Raw genomic sequence first — 15,465 nt, forward strand, 5'->3', positions numbered from 1 at the left:
TCATGGTAATACGAAAGATGTTAACCTTGTATCCAGGTAGATGTGCTAAGTAGGTAGCAATTGATCTCAAATTTTTTTCATCTTGGAAGGGAAAGAACAACATTCAACATATCAGTTTACTTCCCATTCCCTATAGCATCTTTTTGAGACTTGGGAAACTCAGGACTAAACCTTTGCAATGACAAATGCAGAACCTCCACGGTTACAATCTAAGGATTATCATCTGAGCCACAGGCAAATTGACACTGAATAAATTGATACTGAATAAGATGTCAAAAGTATGGTGTGAGATGAATGGGTTTCTGTTCATTGAACACTGGCACCATTACTAGGGTAGAAGGGGGCTGTTGCAAACAGATGGGCTTCACTTGACCTTTGCTGGTATCAATGTTGCGGCAAATTGAATAACTAGGGTTGTAGAGAGAGCTTTAAACTAATAAGAGGGTAATGGGACAGTCATGAGGAAGGAAATGTAAGTTTGAAAATAAAAAGGATAAGGCAGCATTGCAGGGCATATATATTGCCAGTAGTACCTATAGGGGGATAGGATGGGACAGATTATACAAGCATTGTAAAAAGTGGCAAATAGGGCCAAAGGGTGAAAAAAGGTGAAAAACAGAATTAATGGCTCTTAACTTTAATTAATATTAGTATTAATTGAAATAAACAGATAACAGCATAAATAAAGGTTAAATGGTATAATCTTATAGTTACTATGGAGGCATAGTTACACAGAGATCAAAGCTGGGAACCGAACATTCAGGAGTGTGTGCTCTTTCATAAGGACAGACAGGAAGGAAAGGTGGGGTGGGATGGCTTTGTTCATATTAGGAATTAGTACATTAGCAAGAAATTATCTTTGATCAGATGGTGTAGAAATTATATGGCTGGAGGTAAGAAATAACAAAGGGAAAAAAAACACTGGTGGGAGTAGTCTATAGACTCATTAATGGTAACCATTCAGTAGGACAGAAAATAAGTCAGACTGCATTTGGAATATTATGAGCAGTTTTAGATCCCAAAAATAAGGATGGATGTGCTGACATTGGAGAGGGTCCAGAGGAGATGTACAAGAATGATCCTGTGGATGAAGGGTTTATCATATAAGGAGTGGTTGAGGAGTAGTTCTGTACTTGATAGAATTTAGAAGGATGATGGGGCATCTGATTGAAACTTATGGAATACTGTGTTGCTTGGATAGAGTGGACATGGAGAAGATGTTTCCATTAGTAGGAAAGACTATGACCTGAGGACACAGACTCAGAGTGAAGGGACAATCCTTTGGAACTGAGAAAGTAGGAATTCCTTCAGCCAGAGGGTGGTTAATGTGTGGAAATCATTGCTGCAGAGGACGGTGGAGGCCAAGTTTAAGACAGAGATAGATAGGTTCTTGATTAGTATGGGGGTCAAGGGTTATGGGGAGAAGGCAAGGGAATGAAGTTGAGGAAAATATCAGCCATGATCAAATGACAGTTAGAGACCAAAGAAACTGCAGATGCAAGAATCCAAAGTTGCCAAACAGGAGGCTGGAAGGACACAACAAGCAAGGCAGCATCAGGAGGTGAAAAAGTCGACGTTTTGGGTATAATCCTTCTTCATTGGCAGAGCAGACTCGATTGCTCGAATGGCCTAATTCTGCTGCATTATCTTGTGGTCAAATAATAATAATTTGAATGCTGATGTTAAACTAGATGAGACACCATGTTCATGGAAGATTAGATGTGACTCTATGAATGCCAAAGGATTGATCAGTGTACATTCTACATCGTATGAATATAATACAGTAGATGCCCAAAGAAACTTGGGGGTCAGGTGCATAGATATTTAAAATGCCACAAACAGGTGCAGAAAAGAATCAAGAAAGCTAATGGAATGCTAGCTTTGTATCTAGAGGACTGGAGTACATGAGTACAAAAATAATGCTACAGTTATACAAAACCTTGGCTAGACCCCACTTGGAGTACTGTGAGCAGATCTGGGCATCCCACCTTCGGACAAATATCTGGCCTTGGATGGAGTATGATGCAGATTTAGAAGAAAAATACTTGGACTTAAGGGGTTAAGCTATGATGAGAGATTGAACAAATTAGGCCTGTTTTCTCTTGAATTTAGAAGGTTAAGAGGTGATATGATCAAAGTCTTCAAGATATTAAGAGGAGAACGCAGAGTAAGTAAATATAAATTATTGCTATTGGTTGGTGATTCTAGAACAAGAGGCATTGTCTGAGAATTAGTGCCCGAACTCCACAACTTTAGTAAGCTTATATCAAGCGCCTGTTTCACTCCCTCCCTAAACTGGCCTTTTGTACTTAACGCTGAAGTCAGTGCTTTAGCTTGAAGTTTATCTTGTCCATTCTGGGGCTGTTCAGAACCTGAAGTACGGACCCAACATCATGCCGGTTATCTGTAGCATGATGTTAAATGCAGCCCTGGCCTATAGTAATCATGTGGATGTAAAAGATTCAGCATTGCTTTTGGCAGAATAGAGAAAAAAGGTGGACAGGAGTCCCAGAGAATGTCTATATGTTAACCTGCATAAGCAAATACAAATTAATTGCTCAGTGATCTTGGTGCAATTTGTTGTATCTTTCTGTGCACGTATGACATTGATTTCTGCCTCCAACTGCTCTACTCCATTGTTTCATGAAGTCCTAAAGACCGGAATGGAATTGGAAATTAAAATTGATGGAATGAGTGGGACGGAATTCATTGGCTTCAGTGTTTCCCTGCATGGGAGGTTTGAGCAGAATATAAAAACAGCTGGATTGTACTGAATCCAGTCAGTTTCTTGAAAGGGATTATGAGGTGGAAATCGCCTCCAACTTTGACAATAGCTGTCCAGTGGTTTAATGTTAGTGTCCTTGCCTTAGGGCTACAAGTTCTAGTCCCAGAGGTGTGCCATGTATGATAGGTCTGACCAAGCTAAAGAAAACAGTCTGCCCATCTTTTTTCTGATTTGCAAAACGATGAAAACACTTGAAGGGTTGGATTTCTGAACTGGGTCTAGTTGTTAGCAGCTGCGGAAGGATGCTAGCTAGCCCCAGTTCAGCAGAATGATGAACAGGCGCTTACCTCCCAGTCTGGCTCATCCAAACACCGCGAGTACGGAGATGGTGGGGGCCATTCCCAAAGGCAGACAGATCCGAGTGTAGAGATGGGGTTACCGACAAAGAGGAGGGGTGGGGGGAGGGCAGAGAAAGAGAGAATGGGGTGAGCTACAGAGTCCTGGAGATCGCTGTGAAAATTCTCTGGAAAGAGAGAGAGACTTACCCATACTTAGCAGCGCCTTTTGCAAAACCTCATCGGTCAACATTCCCCCCCCCACTCCCCTCCCCAAGTGCTGGGTCTCGGCTGTTGGCAGGGTGGGGTGGCCGCTCCTGCTCACCGGGCCTGGCACGGCGGAGATTCAGCTTGGCCCCTCTGTGTGTGTGTGTGTGTGTGTCTGAAAGCTTCACCCTTTCTCAGCTGCTTTCCCCATCACAAAGGACAGAGCCGCACACGCCACAATGTAGACCAGGGAGACCAGGGCCAACAGCGAAAGGAAGTCACTCAGTCTACCGACACCTCTCCACCTGGAAGGCCGTGCCAGCTCTGAGTGCTTTGCCAGTGATCATCTCGTAGACCGCACCAGAAAATGTAACCTTTATTCCCGGAACGTGTTCTTCCTTCATGCCCCTGAAAGATGCCGATTGGGACACTTCACTTCTCTAAAGGCTTTGCCGCCTTGCGGAACACGTCTGGGCAGGGAGTCACGTTTGTCTCCTTGAGAGAAATGGATACAGTGCAAGAGAATGATCAAGTTATTCAAAGGCAATGCAGTTGGGAAATGAGACTTTGCACAACGGTAGCTGGTTTTCCATTAAATATTGAAGAACATGGTGCTAAGGAGTCGAACATTCCAGATGTTGGATGTACCTCGACCAGGGTGATACCACAGAATGGAATACATGACAACATCAGTGACATTCCCTGCAGAAATATGATTTATTCAGGTAGGTATCGCCCAGGACCGTTGTCCTTGTTGTTATACAGCACTGAGATTCCAATGCAATAGCGGCTAAACGTTCTTGGTAGTCAAATGGGCCATTGTCAGAACTCGGAATAAGTCATGGAACAAAGTGGGAGAACACTGGAGAAACTCCATCATTCTGTCTTTCGTTTTAGATTTCCGGCAGTATTTTGCTTTTGTTACAGAATAGCTAAGATGTACTCAACATTTATTCGTTTTGAAGAACACCAATCTGATTAGTTTTTCTCAGCAACAAGTTGCTCTGAAGAAGGTTTAGCGCTGAAGCAAAGAGTGGCAGTTTCTGTTGCTGCTAAAACAAGCAAGTGGACTGGGTTTTTCATTCAATACAGAGTATGAAGTTCAAAACTCTTACTGATATGGGAACTCTAACAGTGATATGGGAAGATCGATAAATCAGATTGCCCGGACTATTTCTCTAGGTGAGATATTTAAAAACCATCATTTTGCTGCAAAAATCATTTAAAGAGAGTTTCTGGTTAAAGAGGTCTAGACAAAACTAAAAGTTTGGCAAAAGGTGAAGACAAGGACAAACGCAAATAGTACACTATTATTTAACTGCAAAATCCAGCAAGATAGGTCCACAGGGTTAAATAATATATATTCAAAACGCTTCAGGTGACCCAGTGGAACAAAGGAAAACCACAGATTACCAAACGAGGAGATTACAAGAGATGTGCTAAAGGTGTGGAGGCAACTTCCATCCAAAGATTCAACTTCCAGCACCTCCTGTTCTGGAATAACCAAGACATCAATATTTATTTCCCCAAATTCCTAAGCTTCCATGTTCTTCTTCACAGTAAATACTGACACAAAATATTTGTTGACTATCTCATCTCATCTATCACACAAAGATGGCCACGTTGATCTTTAAGCGGCACCATTCTCTCTCGAATCTTTTTGGATACTCCTTAACACTATTTACCAAAGCTATCTCATGTCTCTCTCTTGCCCTCCTGATTTCCCTCATAAGTACTAATGAACCTCGATTATCCGAGTATCAATATCCGAATTTCAGATTATCTGAAGTAGATTTCAAGGTGCCACAAAAACGTGACAACAAAGAGGTAAGTGTATTTGATTTACCTGGACTGAAGAAGATGTGAAAATGCTGGCAAAAACAAAGAAACACAAGCAGCACAAGCATCAGCAATTGGATATTTTTTAGGTAATGGTTGTTACACAGCCCTTTACAAAAGTAACTGTTTTACAGTCTTGTATTCCCCTCACTTTACAGGGCCATTCATTAAAAAAAAGGTCAAGAACGTAAACACATACGCAAGGAGGCACTTCTGTCTTTCTATCTTAAGACTGAATTCCTGGAAATTGACAAATGCTCTTGCAATTGTAGAAGCTGTTCGGGACTTGGTTTAATGCTGGGATTGATATACAGTATTTATATGATCGTGAGTGCTTCTCATTTTAACCTGGATGTAAAATCGATTATCCAAATAATCGACAATCTGAACAAAATAGTGCCCGTCCATCTTGTTCAGGTAATGGAGGTTCCTCTGTATATTCCTCCTGTCCTTTTTTTTAAATATTTATTTTGTGGCCAGCACTTATTGCCTGTCCCTAGTTGCTGTTGAGAAGGTGAGGGTGAGCTGCCTTCTTGAACCGCTTCTGATGATGCTGCTCTTTTAACAAGGTTGCATTGTTCTTGTTTTATTTCAAAAGTGTTTTATGACACAGGATCCGAAAAGTCTGGCTTGATCTATTTGAAGAAGCTTTTAAGTTAAAAAAAACTTGTACGATGAAAGGGGAGTTGCCAGTTCTTCCAGCTCAACCTTTCTGTGGTTTGGTTTGGGGTTTTTTTTTAAGCAGTCTGGCTGTTCAGAGAAAGCAGGAGAAAGTGAGGACTGCAGATGCTGGAGATCAGAGTCGAGAGTGCGGTGTTGGAAAAGTAGAGCAAGTCAGGCAGCATCCGAGGAGCAGAGAGTCATTGTTTTAGGCATAAGCATTCCTGATGAAGGGCCCGAAATGTCGATTCTCCTGCTTCCTCGGATGCTGCCTGACCTGTTGTGATTCTCCATTACCACACTCTCGACTCTGCTCAGAGAAAGAGTCAGTTTGTTTGAGGCTGCTGGTCAAAGAAACAGCTACATAGAAGAAAGTGTCCCATGCTGAATCTCTCTTCCATCTCTCTTGTAAGACCCTGTTTTTGATACTTCCTTTTTTGCCAATGGGTGTTTATGGGGATTGTTGCAAGTAGTTGGAACAGGATCACCACGCTGGGATACTCTGTTCAGTTTTCAGATAGGCTAAGTTATTCTATGTTCTATTCTCTTTTGTTTGTGTTTCATTCTATAATCTTGCAAATAAATTCTGCTTTGTTTAAAACTAAGTGGTTGGGCCGGCTGCATCACTCCAGGAATATCCACCCTACACCTGCTTAAAACACCTTTGCTTAAAGCAAAGCTAGCGTCTGGGCTACTTTCTTGAAATGTTTTGAGGGCCTTTGGCCTGGTCCATAACACGATGCAGTCCATCTGCTGTGGTTTAACCCATAATATCATAAGGGAAGGAATTCCCCGGATTTTGACCCAGTGACAGTGAAGGAACTGTGAAACATTTCCAAGTCATGCTGGTGGGTGGCTTGGGGGGGAGCTTGTAGGTGCAAGTGTTCCCATATATATGCTGCCGTTCTCCTTCTAGATGGAAGTGGTCATGGGTTTGGAAGGTGCTGAGAATCTTTGGTGAATTTCTGCAGTGCGTCTTGTAGGTAGTTCACACTGCTGCTACTGAGCATCGGTGGTGGAGGAATTGGATGTTCGTGGATGTGATGTCAGTCAAACAGGCTGCTTTATCCTGGATGGTGTGAAGTTTCTTGAGTGTTGTTGGAGCTGCACCCATCCAGACAAGTGGGGAGTATTCCATGACACTCCTGACTTGTGTCTTGGGGATGGTGGACAGGCTTTGGGTGAGTTACTCTCTGCAGTATTCCGAGTCTCTGACCTGCTCTGTGTTTATGTGGTAAGTCCAATTGAGTTTCTGTTCAAAGATAACCCCCAGGATATTGATAGTGGGGGAGTTCAGTGGTGGTAACATGGTTGAATGTCAAGGGGCAGTGGTTAAATTGTATATTATTGGTGAGAGTCATAGACTGGTATTTGTGTGGCTCGATTGTTACTTGTCACTTATCAACCCAAGCATGGATATTGTCCAAATCTTGTTGCATTTGAACATGGACTGTTTCACTGTCTGAGGAGTCACAAATGGTGCTGAACATTGTGCAATCATCAGCGAACATCCCTACTTCTGACCATGGAGATGAGCAGCTGAAGATGGTTCAGCCTGGGTTACTACCCTGAGGAACTTCAACAGAGATCATCTGGAGCTGAGATGATTGACCTCCAACAACCACAACCGTTGTCCTATGTGTCATGTATGACTCCAACCACCCGAGAGTTTTGCCCTCTATAACCATCTATTCCAGTTTTGCTAGGGTTCCGTGATACGATGTTCTGTCAAATGCAGCTTTGATGTCAAGAGCTGCCACCATGCCGCCCTAATATAAATGACTTGATAGAGGTTTATAAAATCATGAGGGGCATGGATAGGATAAACAGACAAAGTCTTTTCCCTGGGGTGGGGCAGTCCAGAACTAGAGGGCATAGGTTTAGGGTGAGAGGGGAAAGATATAAAAGAGACCTAAGGTTTTTTCACGGAGGGTGCTACGTGTATGGAATGAGCTGTCAGGGGACGTTGTGGAGGCTAGTACAATTGCAACATTTAAAAGGCATCTGGATGGATATATGAATAGAAAAGGTTTGGAAGGATATGGGCCAAGTGCTGGCAGGTGGGACTAGATTGGGTTGGGATATCTGGTCAACATGGATGAGTTGGCTGAAGGGTCTGTTTCTGTGCTGTACATCTCTATGACTCTATAACTCTGTGCTGTATGACTGTATGGCTCTATAGCACAGTGATGCCACACAACATGCTGGAGGTTATTCTCAGTGTGAAGGCGGGACTTCATCTTGACAAGGATTGTGTGATGGTCACTCTTATCGCAACAGTCATGGATAGATGCATCTGCAACTGGCAGATTGGTAAGGATGAGGTGAAGTATGTTTTTCCCTCTTGTTGGTTCCCTCAGCACCTGCCGCAGACCCAGTCTAGCAGTTATGTCCTTTAGGACCCCACCAACTCAATCTCTGCTGCTGTGCCATTCTTGGTGATGGACAACACCCCACCCAGAGTATAGCTTGTGCCCTTGTCATTCTCAGTTCTTCCTCCAAGTGTTGTTGAACATGGAGGAGTACTGATTCATCAGCTGAGGGAGGATGGTATGTGGTGATCACCAACAGGTTTCCTTGTCCATGTTTAATGTGAAGCCAGGAGACTTCATGGGGTCCAAAGTCAATGTTGAGGACTCCCATGGCAACTCCCTCCTGACTGTATACCACTGTGTTGCGACTGGGTCTGTCTTCTGGTGGGACAGGATATATACAGGGATGTTGATAATGGCATCAGGACATTGTCTGCAAGGTATGATTCTGTATGACTATATCAGGCTGCTGACTGTTGCTTGACTAGTCTGAGAAACCGTTTTGGCACTATGCCCCAGTAAGGAGGACTTTTCAGGGTCAACAGGGCTGTTTCTGCCATTGTGTTTTCCAGTGCCTAGTGATGCCAGGTGATCCATCCAGTTTCATTTTCTTTGAGTGTTTGTAGCAACTGAGGATGGCTCGGTGGCTCAATGGTTAGCACTGCTGCCTCACAGCACCAGGGACCAGGGTTCAATTCCAGTCTCGGGCAACTGTCTGTGTGGAGTTTGCACATTCTCCCCATGTCTGTACATGCATCCTTTGGTTTCCTCTCACAGTCCAAAGATTGCAGGTTAGGTGAATTGGCTATGCTAAATTGCCCATAGTGTTCAGGGATGTGTAGGTTAGATGCATTAGTCAGAAAGAAGTATAAGATAGAGGAATGGGGCTGGGTGGATTGCTGTTTGGAGGGTTGGGTGTGGACTTGTTGGGCCGAAGGGCCAATTTCCACACTGTAGGGGTTCTATGAATTGCAATGAGTCTGGAGTCACATATAGGCCAGACCAGGTGAGGATGGCAGATTTCCTTCTCTGAGGCCATTGGTGAACCAGATGGATTTTTCTGACAATTGATAGTGATTTCATTGTCATCAGTACATTCTTCATTCCACTTTTTTTAAATTGGTGTGGTAGGATTCAAACTCAGGCCTCTAGAGCATTAGCGATAATACCACTAGGCCATCGCCTTCCCTTGTACTTGTCGTGGAATTCACTTGCTCCTAACTGTCGATACATGATATAGTCCTTCTCCTTGTTCTTGACCAGAGCTTCAAATTCTCTAGTCATCCAGCATTTCCTACACCTACGAGCCTTGCCCTTCACACTAACAGGAAGATATTGTCTCTGAATTCTCGGTATCTCATTCTTAAAGGCCTCTCACTTCCCAACTGTCACTTGACCTGCGAACAGCCAATCAACTTTTGAAAGTTCCTATCTAATACTGTCAAAATTGGCCTTACTCCAATTTGGAATTTTAAGTTTTTGATCAGTTGTATCCTTTCCCATAACTAATTTAAAACTAATTGACTTATAATCATTTGCCCCAGAGCGGTCCCTCAGTGACACTGCAGTCACTTTCTTGCCTTATTTCCCAACAGAAGGTCAAGAATTGCTCCTTCTCTAGTAGGTAGATCCACATATTGAATAAGAAAGTTTTCTTGTACACACTTAAATTCCTCCCTTTCCAAGCCTTTTGCACCATAACTGTCCCAGACTATCTTTAGAAAGTTAAAATCCTCTATCATTCCAACCCTATTTGTCTTTCAGATATTAGAAATCTCCATACATATTTACTTCTCAATTTTCTGCTGACTATTGGGAGGACAATAGTACAATCCCAACAACGTGATCATCCCTTTGTTATTTTTTAAGTTCCACCCATATATCTTCATTGGACCATCTCCCAAGAATATCCTCCCCAAATAACATTCTCCCTAATAATAAAATGTCACTCCCCCTTCTCTCTTGCCCCCTTTCTATAGCATATATACCCTGGAACATTAAGCTGCTAGTCCTGTCCATCCCTGAGCCATATTTCTGTAATAGCCATGAATAGGGGCAGCAGGGTGGCGGAGTAGTCAGCACTGCTGCCTCTCAGCACTAGGGACTCAGGTTTGATTCCAGCCTTGGACAACTGTGTGGAGTTTGCACATTCTCCCCGTGTCTGCATGGGTTTCCTCTGGGTGCTCCAGTTTCCTCCCGCAGTCCAAAGATGTACAGGCTAGGTGGTTTAACCATTGGAAATGCAGCGTTACGGGGAGAGGGGTGGGACTGGGTGGGATGTCCTTCAAAGGAGTGGCATAGACTTGATGAGCCAAATGGCCTACACCTGCACTTTTGGGATTCTATGATATCCCAGTCCCATGTTCCCAACCATACCCTAAGTTCACCTATCTTAGCTGTCAGACCTCTTGATCTGAAGTTTATGTCTTACCTCATTCTCTGCCAAGTTCTTGCCTGCCTTGACTATTTGACTTGCTCTCCTTATCCACAGTAACAGCCCTGGCCTTTTCTCACTATCACTTTGGTCCCTCTCCACCCTCCTACTAGTTTAAAGGCTCCCAAGTAACGTGAGCAAATTTGCCTGCAAGGATATTGTCCCCTTCCATTTCAAGTGGAATCCGTCCCTCTTATACAGGTCATTTCTATCCCTGAAGACATCCCAATGATTGGTAAAACGGAATCATTGCCCCCTGCACTAGTGCCTCAGTCATGCATTCATCAACTCTATCCTCCTATTCCTACTCTCACTAGACTTGGCACAAAGAATAATCCAGATAGTACTATCCTCAAGGATCTGCTTTTTAAATCTTCTGCCTAAGTTCCTATATTCTTTCTTCAGAACCTCATCCCTTTCTCTTCCTACGTCATTGGTACCAACATGAACAACTCTCTCCTTTCAGAACATTCTGTACCCTCTCCGACATCATTGACCCTGGCACCAGGGAGGCAAAGCACCATCTCGATGCCTCGCTGACAGCCACAGGAACCTCTGACTGTGCCTCAGTTTAGAGAGTCCCTATTACAATTGATCACTTGGAACCTGACATACCCCTCATTACGGTAAAGCCAGTTACACTACAGTGCTATACTGCCCTAAAAGGCCATGCCCTCACAGTATTCCAAACAGAATACCTGTTGAGATGGGGACTGCCACAGCAGACTCCTGCACTACCTGGCTACCTCTCCTACACTATATCTGCCATGTCTCCACCTTCTTGAAACTACTCTCCATCACATCCCTTTGCTCTTGTAAACTCTTCTATCTGCCACTCTACGTGATCAATGTGTTGCGATAAGATTCTCAAAACATACTTCCCGCGCACATAGACTCCAGGATCACGCCACATCCACAGAAAGAACACATGACCGTGGTAAAAATCATTTTTGCCCCTTTTTTTTAAAAAAAATCTACAGACCAGGAAATTACTACACACTTTGCTCAAAACGCAGTGTTAGCACAGTCTTACTGCTCAAGGGTAACAATACCAGTCGTTAATGTTAAAATTCAATCAAGAGACAGCTCAGCCCATTTTTAAAAAAAATGCCCTCACCTTACTCACTGTTATAGATTTACACACACAAAAAGATTTAAAAGTTTTATAAGTCTTAAAATCGAACACTTAGCTGATCAAGCTCAAAAACTAATAGTTTTAGGCAGTGATTTGTTTTCTAACTCTGCGGCGTTTCATTGAAGCTGGATATTAGACCTCCTGCGTCAGCTATGAAATTTCACTGCTTATTTGTTGTTTTAGTGCAAGTCGATCTCCAGAACCCTGTTCAATTTCTCGGTCTGACAGCTGGGAAACTGCACTTGGTTAGCTGCTTCATGTAAAGTTGAGCCTTATGCAATTCCTTAGACCGCGACCTTGCCACGTGGTTTCTCTCTTGAAACACCCTCTCCTTCGAGAGTTTTAAGGTATCTTTGTTTTTGATTTTTTTAAAAAAAATGTAAGCTTTCAAAACAAATGCAAATTGTAAAAACAGCAATTACTGCTCCAAGGTAGTAAATTCAGCTGAGCACTGAAAAAAACCTCAAAGAGCGGCTCTCACAGCCACAATCCTCACCCATTCACCAGTCTGTTTCTTTTAAAACACAAAAGGTGATTAAATCCCCTGGACCTGATCAGCTATTTCCCAGAACTTGTGGGAAGCTAAGGAAGTGATCACTGGGCCTCTTGCTAAGATATCGATAGCCACAGCTAAGCTGCTGGAAGACTGGAGGTTGGTCATTACTTAAGAAAGGTTGGAAGGAAAAGCCAGGGAACTGTAGACAGTGAGCCTTATCTCAGTGGTGCATAAATTGTTGGTAGGAATAGGAGGGACAGGATTTCTACGCAAGTGGAAAAGCTAGGTCTGGTTAGGAATAGTCAACCTGGCTCTGTGCATAGGAAATCACGTCTCACTGACTTGAGTTTTTTTTGGAAGAGGTGACAAGGAAGATTAATGAAGGTATAGCAGTAGGCATTGCTGAAGTCCGTATGGACGTGTTCAACAATGACTGGTTAGTAAGATCATGTGGGACCCAGGGGGAGCTAGCCAATTAGATAGAAAATTGGTTTGATGGTAGAGACACAGGGTGGTGGTGGAGTGATTTTTTTTAACTGGAGGCCTGTGACCAGTAGTATACCACAAGGATCGGTACTGAGTCTACTGCTTTTTGTCATTTAAAGAAGTAATTTGAATATGAATATAGAACGTATAGTTAGTAGATTTGCACATTACACCAAAATAGTTGGTGTACTGGACAGGGAACAATGTTAGCTTAGAGTACAATGGAATCTTGATCAGATGGGCCAACAGATCAAAGAGTGGCAGATGGAGTTTAATTTAGATAACGGAGAGGTATTGCATTTTAGTAAGGCAAATCAGGGTGGGACTTTTACAGCTAATGGTAGGGTCCCAGGGAATGTTGCTGAACGAAGTGGTCTATGGGTGCAGTTGCATAGGTATCCTTGAAAATGACAGGGTGGTGAAGGTGGCATTTAGCACACTTGCCTTCATTGGTCAGTACATTGAGTATAGGAGTCGAGATGTCATATTGCAGCTGTACATACATCATAGAGGCCACTTTTAGAAAACTGTGTGCAAGTTTGGTTGCCCTTCTACAGGATGAATATTGTTAAACTTGAGAGGGTGCAGAAAAGATTAACAAGGATGATGCTGGGACTAGAGGGTTTGAGCTGTAAGGAGAGGTTTATAGCTTGGAGCTTTTCTCCACCTGGAGTGTCAGAAGCTGAGGGGTGACCTTATAAAGGTTTATAGGGTATAGATAGGGTGAATAACCAAGGTCTTTTTCCTAGGTGGAGACTTAGGTTTAAGGTGAGGAGAAAGTTTTAAAAAGACCAGAGGAGTAAAGTTTTCACACAGCAGGTGGTGCATGTGTGGAATGAGCTGCCAGAGGAAGTGGTGGAGGCTGTTACAATTACAGCATTTAAAAAGGCATCTGGATGGGTATATGAATAGAAAAGTTTTAGAGGGATATGGGCCAAATGCTGGAAACTGGGACAAGGTCAGATTGGGATGTCTGGTCGGCACAGCTGAGTTGGAGCAAAGGGTCTGTTTCCATACTGTATGACTCTACGACTCTTAAATGTTTCAATAAAGCAGCCTAAACAAAGACACTGTGTGTACTTTGTTAACTTCCAAACTAAGGAGGAAAGAGTTGATTGTATCTGTTCCATTGCTATAGGAACTAAAACACTGTTTTCAAACAATAAAGTTACACAGCTTTAATTAAACCCAGATGCTAAAAGTCTTGGTTGAGTTATTTATTATGTTACATATGCTCATTTAAAGCTGGCTGAATTTTCCCTACTTGGCCCAGCACTCTATCAACCTATTCTCATTGCCATCCTGACTGAGATTAGTTTGTTCATCTGGGCTGACTGGAGAGGGAAGATTTTATAATGATAAGGAGCATTGGGACTGTACTTCGTACTTAGCTTGTTTACAAATACCATGGCTCCAGACTGGTTATTAAAACACTTTCTGTTGCACACCCCCACCCCTATTTAGTCACAGGCCCTGTTTGAAGCAGACCAGTTGTTACTGAGACCCTATCCATATTGCCCTAGGCTATGCAAAATAAAACTGAATATGATATCACCTCATGTTCCAATGAACTTAGGCTTCTGGCTACTACACAAAGCTCTGCAGTAACTAAAAACTGTACTCAGAACTGTTAGGAAACCTCTCTCTCACAATGAAACAGTGATGGCAATTCCTAGCTTCATTGCCTTCTACCTCAGATGCAAAACCGTACCATGTGGAAGGTAGCTGATAAAACAGTAACCTGGCAGATGCTGATTCCTAGTTCACTAACAACATCTACCAAAAACTAAATTAAATTTGCTAGTAATTGATTTCATTGGTTAACCATTCTAAATTCTTGTATACGGTATATACACACACACACACACAACCAATTACTAGCTGAATCAATCACAAGAGACCCCATTCACTGATCTTTACTGAATGTCCTGAGGTTCTATTCATTTTCTTAAATCTATTTGGAAGTTTTATTATGAATTTTAAAACTGGTTCATATAAATACTTATGATTGAATGTGGTATTGGCCCAGACATGCTAGTTAGTTCACTCATTTCCTCCTACGTTTAGTTTAGGAGCCAGGAAGCAGTTTCAGGGCCTAGTTTCATTTTGAAACTGAATTGCTTTTGGTGTATGCCATTGTACACTTGAAGCTCAATATGAAAACTCCATCTCTGAGTTCTAATCACAATTTGCTGACTTGTTGCTCAGATGTTTAGCAATCTTGTAAACAATACTTTTTAAACATGCTTAATTCTAATTTTTTTTGTGGCTCAACTTGTTAAATAGTAGAAAGCGCATTTCTGAAAAAAAACTGCTTTAATTGAAATCAATAGGAATGATTTATATTATTAGTGTTTCATCCCTTTGATATTTAATACACAGTCATTTAATTTGTTTTTTTAAACCCCAGTTTATTTAATTTCGGTAAACTTGACGGTGCCTCTCCCAATTCGATGAATGTGTTCCCTACCCAAGCAGCTCACACATGCAAACTATGCTACAATGTCTAACATTAAACATTACTATTCTTTGCTATTAACCACTACCAAATCTGCTTTACATTCCCCACATTTTCATATATATCATCATTTATATATACAGCAAACAATAAGGGTCCCAGTACTGATCCTTGTGGTACACCACTGGACATCGGCTTCCAGTCACTCAAAACAGCCTTCTACCACTATCCTTTGTTAGCCAGTTTCTGATCCATCTCACCAAGATTCTATCAATTCCATGTTTTAACATTCTCATGCAGGACCTCATCAAGAGCTTTGTTAAATTCTATATAAACTACATCAACTGAACTTGATCATAATTTCAAAAAGTTCTAATA

This window comes from Chiloscyllium punctatum, chromosome 19, assembly GCF_047496795.1.
Source record: "Chiloscyllium punctatum isolate Juve2018m chromosome 19, sChiPun1.3, whole genome shotgun sequence".
In the NCBI taxonomy this organism is placed as follows: Eukaryota; Metazoa; Chordata; class Chondrichthyes; order Orectolobiformes; family Hemiscylliidae; genus Chiloscyllium; species Chiloscyllium punctatum.